This window comes from Chiloscyllium plagiosum, chromosome 15, assembly GCF_004010195.1.
Source record: "Chiloscyllium plagiosum isolate BGI_BamShark_2017 chromosome 15, ASM401019v2, whole genome shotgun sequence".
Classification (NCBI taxonomy): Eukaryota; Metazoa; Chordata; class Chondrichthyes; order Orectolobiformes; family Hemiscylliidae; genus Chiloscyllium; species Chiloscyllium plagiosum.
This window is the reverse complement of record NC_057724.1, coordinates 51,785,835-51,793,585: the sequence shown is the minus strand read 5'-3', so window position 1 is coordinate 51,793,585 and position 7,751 is coordinate 51,785,835. Positions and strand designations below refer to the sequence as shown.

General features: G+C 41.3%; 1 protein-coding gene across 3 annotated transcripts in view; it reads right to left on the bottom strand.

Moving 5' to 3' along the window:
- Positions 1 to 7,751, bottom strand: part of LOC122557313 (E3 ubiquitin-protein ligase MSL2-like) — a 21,983-nt gene that overhangs the window by 7,478 nt on the left and 6,754 nt on the right. The window contains exon 2 of one of the 3 annotated variants that reach the window (XR_006313795.1): positions 3,001 to 3,264. The exons of the other annotated variants lie outside the window; for them this stretch is intronic. The gene's annotated coding sequence lies outside the window, so the exon portion shown is untranslated. Of the gene's footprint in view, positions 1 to 3,000; positions 3,265 to 7,751 lie in introns of those variants that run through there. 3 annotated transcript variants of the gene reach the window in all.

The following is a 7,751-nucleotide window of genomic DNA, read 5'->3' as shown; positions in this document are numbered from 1 at the left end:
ATCTCTCTTTTTCTTTGATACATTTCCTGACTTCCTTTGTCAGCCATGGCTGTCTAATTCCTCCCTGGATAATCTTCCTTTTCTTGGGGATGAACCTCTGTACTGTGTCCTCAATTATACCCACAAACTCCTGCCATTTTTGCTCTACTGTCTTCCTTGCTAGGCTCTGCTTCGAGTCGATTTTTGTCAGTTCCTCTCTCATGCTCTCATAATTACCTTTGTTTAACTGTAACACCATTACATCCGATTTTTCCTTCTCTCTTTCAAACTGCAGACTGAACTCTACTATATAATGATCGCTGCTTCCTAAGTGTTCCCTTACTTAAAGATCTTTTATAAAGTCTGGTTCATTACATAGGTCCAAAATAGCCTGCTCCCTTGTGGGCTCCATGACAAGGTGTTCCAAAAAGCCATCCTGTAAGCATTCCATCTGGATCCACTGGCAACATTATTTACCCAGTCCACCTGCATATTGAAGTTCCCCATGATTACCGTGACCTTGCCTTTCTGACATGCCTTTTCTATTTCCCGGTACATGTTGCGCTTCTGGTCCTGACCACTGTTAGGAGGTCTGTACATAACTCCCATTATGGTTTTTTTGCCTTTGTGGTTCCTCAATTCCACCCATACAGACTCCACATCATCCGACGCTATGTCATTCAGTGCCATAGATTTAATTTTGTTCTTAACCAACAAGGCCACCCGCCCCCTCTGCCCACCTCCGTCTTTTCGATAAGTTGTAAATCCTTGGATGTTTAACCGCTAGTCCTGAACCGCCTGCAACCATGTCTCTGTAATGCCTACCACATCATAATCATTCACGATGATCTGTGCCGTTAGTTCATCTCCTTAAAGTGCCCTGCCACTTGATATGATTTTGGCCAATACCATCTTCCTGTCAGTCCCTATGTCCCTTGATTCCCTAAAACAGAAACATCTATTTATCCCAACCACAAATACGCAAGTATCCTCAATCTTGAGAGACACAGCATTTCAAAAATTCATAACAAAGAGTGAGGTAAATTCTTCTCATGAATGACTGATTCTTTATTCTATGGTTGTGCTCCTTTGATTTTGATTCTCCAACCAGTGAAAACAATCTTCCAACATTTACCTTCTCAAGCTCCTTCAGAATCTTAATGCTTAATGAGTTTGCCTTTCATTCATGTAAAGTTCAGAGAGTATAAGCCCAATAACCTGTCTCTCACCTAGATCAAATCCATATCCCAGGCACCAGTTAAGTACAATTCCTGTTCTGGCTTCAGTGCAAGTACATCCTTTATTATATGTGGAATCAAAAACTACACTCTCCTCCAGATATGATCTTATCAAACTCCTATACAATTGTAGCAAGACTATTTTATTCCTGTACTCCAACTGACTTGCAATGGAGGTCAGTCCACCACTTGCCTGCTTAATTGCTTGCTTTCCTGCTTTTTCTGTTCCTTGCATGAGTACATCCAAGTCTCTTTGAATATCAAGGTCCCAGCACTGATCCTTGCAGCACCACACTACACTGCTGGGCAATTTGAAAATGTTACATTTGTGCCCGTTTTCTGTTTCCTGTCTGTTAACAATCCTCTACCCATGTGAACATAATGCCTCAACTTCTTAAACCCTCATTTTACCTATCAACCTTATGTGAGGCACCTGATCAAATAGTTTACTGGATTTCCAGAAGGTATGTCCACTGGTTAAGTATTAGATTGATGCTAGCAATTTACCTGCCCTATTAGTTACATCCTTGAAGTACTTGTACCAAGGTGCCATAGTCAATTTGCTCATGCTCACAGTCCACATTCTACAAGAATCATGTACTTATTAGATGATTGTAGGGGCCAAGGCTACTCAATTTTAACCCCCTGGATTCTCATACCCGTCTCATCTGCAGTCACCCCCTCTTTTCCCCTATCTCAGATCAATTTTGATTTACCTAATCTGAAGAGTATGACTGCCACTTGGAGCAAAGCGTTCAGGTAACTTTTTCCCTTCCCCAACATGATGTAATGTCTTTGGCTAAGGCTCCAGCTCCTCAATGTGAATCAAAAGTTTCTCGAGTTATTAACACTTACTGCAGATGCATTCATGCCAGACCACATTCCTGTCTAGCAGCTTCCACATGTTGCAAGGCAACACATCAACCATTCTGCAATCACACCTGTTTTTGATTTAATTTAGAAATTAGTTACGTGAGATTCCCAGCTCTTTTCACATCCCTGTGATGCTATTGTGCTTATTATCTAAAAAATAAAATTGCTAGCATCAATCTAATACTCATGTAAATTGAAGACCTTACATTTAAAGACTTGAAATATTCACCAATCCGCTTCTTTTCCTGCACTTGTGTCACACTGTGGCTTGTGATGTCACTCCACTGCTGGTCTTTGCTGCAGGTCAGCTTCTCCAACTCACCTCTCAACCTATAAAATGTTTTCTTCTTGCAGTAAATCTTAACTAAAACACTTCTTGTCTCCCTTTGCACCAAATTTCCAATGGTATAGTTAGTATACTCTCTCAGCCTTTGTCTCACTCTGTTGAAGTCTCACATTGACCACGCTCCTCATTAACTGTGCAGTGAATGAATTTCCTTCCTTCTGAAGATCTGTTCAGCATGATGATCAGCACCTCATTTAAATAAAGGAGTTTAGGTGCTTGAAATTTAATGGGCAGCTACCTCATTTAATTAGGCTATATTACTTACTTAAATACTACTGTCCTAATCTAATGTGATCATGAAAAACTGAATTTAGAAAGAATGTACAAGTTGAATTTCCATTTTAAACCAAATTCCCAATAGTTTCATCCATGACTGTGCTTCTTACAATAAATTCAGAACAGATATGGCAGTTATAACTATGTTACTGGCATCAACACAGTAACTTAGAAGCACGCATTATATCAGCTAAGGTTGCTCTTTCAATCAAGCAATCTGAGCAAGAAGGTACATAGGGAGCAGAGGATTTAATATACTACAATGGTAAAACAACTAAATATAATTCTTTATTTTTACTTGTTTACAACTTGCTATCGAATTGGAAAGCGAACACATGCAGACATTACACATATTTCTGAAAAATACGAATGTGTATAAAAGATTGGAACTATTGGAAAGTACAAACAAGCCTTGCTGGGTTGGTGTAGGGCAATGTACAGCATAGTGATGTTCCATTAATGGAGGGAGGGAGTCTTTCACACTGTGACCAAGCGGACTCTTTTGGCCTGGACAATGTTGAGCTTCCCAAGTGTTGCTGGGCTTTCACTCATCTAATTAAGTAAAGATATTGCATCAAACAACTTGTGCCTTGTAGATAACAGCCAAGTATTAAAGAAATAGAAGATTCAGTGAGGAATTCCAGCCTCTGACATACAATTCTAGTCAAAGTATTTATGTGGCTGGGCCAGTTCAGTTTCTGCACAATGTTCACTCCCAGTTTATTGATGGTGGAGATTTATCTGATGGTAATGTTGCTGAAAGCCATGGGAGCATGATCAGATTCTCTCCGGTTGGAGATTACTTTGCATTTATGTTGCACAAATGTTATTTGGCACTTCCCAGTCCAAGCTTAAATAATGATCAAGCCCTGTGGCACACTGGCATGGAATGCTTTATTTCATAGCGAGTTAGAAATGGTACTGAATACTGTGGAATCATGAGCAAAGGTCACCACTTCTGATTTGATACATTGGAAATGAAGCAGTTGATGATGATTCAGCCTCTGACACTACCTTGAGGAATGCCTACAGTTACAACCTGGGGCATGTTTATAAATACAGGACAGTGTTTAAACGAAGATGACATCAGATCACAAATTAGCAAGTTGCTATGTTTATTGAAAAGGAAAGAACTTACATTTATACACAACATTCCAAACTTTCAGGATTAGAAGTGCTCTAACTATTGAGTGTAGGAAAACAGGACAGCCAGTTTGTGCAACCGTAATCACAGGTGAGACACAAAACTAGATACTATGACTCTTTTAATGTTGGTTGACAGGCAAATATTGGCCAGAATAGCAAAATTCCTCAGCTTTTCTTCGAGTAGTGCCAGCAATGTTCCCTCTATTTTTTTCCGTCCAGAAGTAGAATCAATTTTGTTTTATGCACCAATATCAGGTAATCCAAGAATGTGGGCTACTAACAGAAATAGAAAACCTATAACTTATTGTTTCTTTCCTCATCCTTTCAGGATGTATCCAAGTCATTACAACATTGATATTCAAGCCTCGTCTGGACACCTCTTGTGTTTTCCGGACCCATTATCATTGCTTTGGTTTTTCACCATAAAATCTTTTATTATGCAATTGCTAAAGCTTGCCAACCTATCACAGACCTTCCCTTTTTTGCTCCTCCCCCTTACATTCCCTTAGAAACTCTCATTCTTATGTTTCTTCTGTTCTGAAAAGTAATTAATTTGAAACTTTAACATTATTTTTCTCCAAAGGTGCTGCCTATACTACTTACAAATGAGAACCAGGACTACGACGATGTGACCCCTTCAACCTGCTCAGCCATTATGGTCGATCTCAAAACCACAGTCCCACCTAACCCTGATAATCTTTCACCTCCACCCCCCCCCCCCCCCGCCTTAAACTCTATCTAACTCTGACTTAAAAATATTAAAGGACTCTGCTTCCTATATTTTCAGGAAGACAGTTCCAAACACTCTCAACTCTCAAGGAAAAAACATTTATATTGTCTCTATTTTAAATTGGAAGCCTCTAACTTTTAAACAGCAGCCCGAGATCTTGATTCTCCTATAAGAAAATTATTTTCTCCACATTCCCCTCCAATCACCCCACATACCACCAACAAGACTTTACAGAATCTTATGTTTCAATAAATTTGCTGCTTACTCTTCTACATTCCAGCAGATACAAACCTACCCAGTCCAAATTTTCTTTTCATAAGAAAATCCATTCATTCCGGGTAGAAATTTAGTAAACCATCTCCGAATTACTTCCAACACATTTACATATGTGCAATGCTCTGGATACAATCTCACCAGTGCCCTGCATAGATGAAACATAACTCCCAATATTTTTTTTTTTTTTAATTCACTCATGGGACATGGGCATTGCTGGTTGGCCAGCATTTATTGTATGTCTCCAGTTGCCCTCGAGTAGGTGGGGAAGAGCTTCCTCTAGAACTGCTGCAATCCACATGTTGTAGGTTGACCCTCCATGCCCTTAGGGAGGAAATTCCAGGATTTTGACACAGCCACACCGAAGGAATGGCAATATATTTCCAAGTTCAGGATGGTGAGTGGCTTGTGGGAGAACTTGCAGATAGTGGTGTTCCTATTTATCCTTGTAATCCTAAATGGAAGGGGTCATGGGTTTTCAAAATGCTGAATAAGGATCTGTGGTGACTTTTGCAGTACATCTTGTAGATAGTACATACTGCTGCTACACAGTTTCAGTGGAGGAAGGTATTGATGCCTGTGGTTAAGGGGCCAATCAAGTGGGCTGCTTTGTCCTTGATGTATCAAGCTTCTCGAGTGTTGTTGGAGGTTGCACCCATTCAGGCAAGTGGGGAGTCAGTAGGTGAGTTATTTGCTGCAGTACTCCCAGCTTCTGACCTCTCTTGTACCCATTGTGTTTATGTGGAGTGCCCATTTGAGTTTCTGGTCAATGATAATGCCAACAATGTTGATAACAGGGGATTCAGTGATGGTAACATCATTCAATGCCAAGAGTCAGTGATTAGATTGTCCCTCATTGGAAATGATCATTGCCTGGCATTTGTGGGGTAAGAATGTTACTTGTCAGCTGAAGCCTGGATATTGTCAAGATCTTGATGCATTTGAATATAGACTGCTTCAGTTTCTGAGGAGTTGTGAATGGTTTTGTACATTGTGCAATCTATTAGTGAACATCCCCATTTATGATCTTATAATGGAGGGAATATCTTTGAAGCAACTGAAGATGGTTGAGTCGAGGATACTACCATGAAGAACTCTCAACAAAGTTGTCCTGGAACCGAGATGATAGACCTCTAATAACCACAACCACCTTCCAATATGCCAGGTATACTCCAACCAGAGGAGAGTTTGTGCCTATTACTCATTGATTCCAGTTTTGGTAGGACTCCTTGATGTGACATCAAGGCCACATTCAGTTGAGTGTGGCCTTGATGTCAAAGGCTGTCACTCTCACCCCATATCTGGAATTCAGCTCTTTTGCCTATGTTTGAACAAAGAGGCTGAGCGGCCCTGGCAGAACAGTTTTATTTTTCCCTTTGGGTTCAGAAATTTCAGCAACCGAATAAAGTATTCATCTCTTTTGACAAGAAACATATATTTCTCTTCGTAGAATCTAAGACTTAGATCAGTTGCATGAAAGAAATTCCAAAAGTATTCACTTTAAAATCTATGTTAATGTGGAAACATGTCCAGGCAGGCCAGTTCAACACTTTCAATTGCTCACCTCTTTACTGTGCATATGCAGTTTCTTCTCATTCCAGAAATACAGTGTGTGGTCATTGTGCATGTTCATACCTAATGTTACACAAGCAAGCTACATAACCAAGCAAAGTTATCTTGTCCTGCACATGCACTTTGCTGGATATCTGCACTCGTGTGGTATCAAGACTATGCAGATGTGGCTTTGGAGGCTTGCACATGCGCATCCTTTCTTAAAATGTTTTGCTCTCCAAATACAAGTCTATCTTCCCATCACAGCACAGTGGAATCCCTCCAATTAGGTTTCTATTCATGTTGCAGCTGTAAGCAAATTTGTATATGAGGTTCTGTGATGGTAGTAAAGACAAATTCCTCCTCAAATTCTGAACCTGTCTGCAGCATTTGACTTAACTCACTACATCATCCTTTAACAATCGCCTTACCACCATCATCCAATAGGGAGTGACTACACTTGTCTTGTTCCATTCTTGTAAATCTAGTGACACCAGAGTATCACTTGAAATAGCTGCTGCTTCCCCTCCCACACAACCTTAGATTCTCCCTAAGGATTAAACTTCCTATTTTTCATCCACATGCTGTTCCTCTGTGGCATTTGCAGTAAACACAATGTAGGTTTTGACATGGTAACACACAGTTCTAATCACCACCTTCTCTTGATCACTCCACTTTTTTCACAATTGGAAGCCAGCCTAATTAACTGATGAGAACCTTTTTTTTCATTAAATATGGTAACATTTTCAGTCCATCTCTAACTCCCATGAGACAGTGTTAAAGTGCTACAATCCATGTAGGATAGGTTCACTCACATCGAGCATTTCTTCCACCGCCTTCGCCTCCGCGCCTACTTCTTCAACCAGGATTCTCGCCCACTCTTTGACGACCCCTTCTCCCACCTCCAACACACCCCATCCACCTGGACACCCCATGCTGGCCTCTTACCCGCCCTCAATCTCTTCATATCCAACTGTTGCCGCGACATCAACTGCCTCAACCTTCCACCCCTCTCACCCTCCCAACGCGCAGCCCTCCACTCCCACCCAACCTCACCATCAAACCAGCAGACAAGGGAGGCACAGTGGTAGTTTGGCGCACCGATCTTTACACCGCTGAAGCTGGATGCCAACTCACGGACAACTCCTCCTACTGCCCTCTTGACCATGACCCCACCTCCCACCACCTAACCATCATCTCCCAGGCCATCCATAACCTCATCACCTCAGAGAATCTCCCATCCACCGCCTCCAACCTCAGTCCCACAACCCCGCACCGCCCATTTCTACCTCCTGCCCAAAATCCACAAACCTGACTGCCCCGGCCGACCCATTGTCTC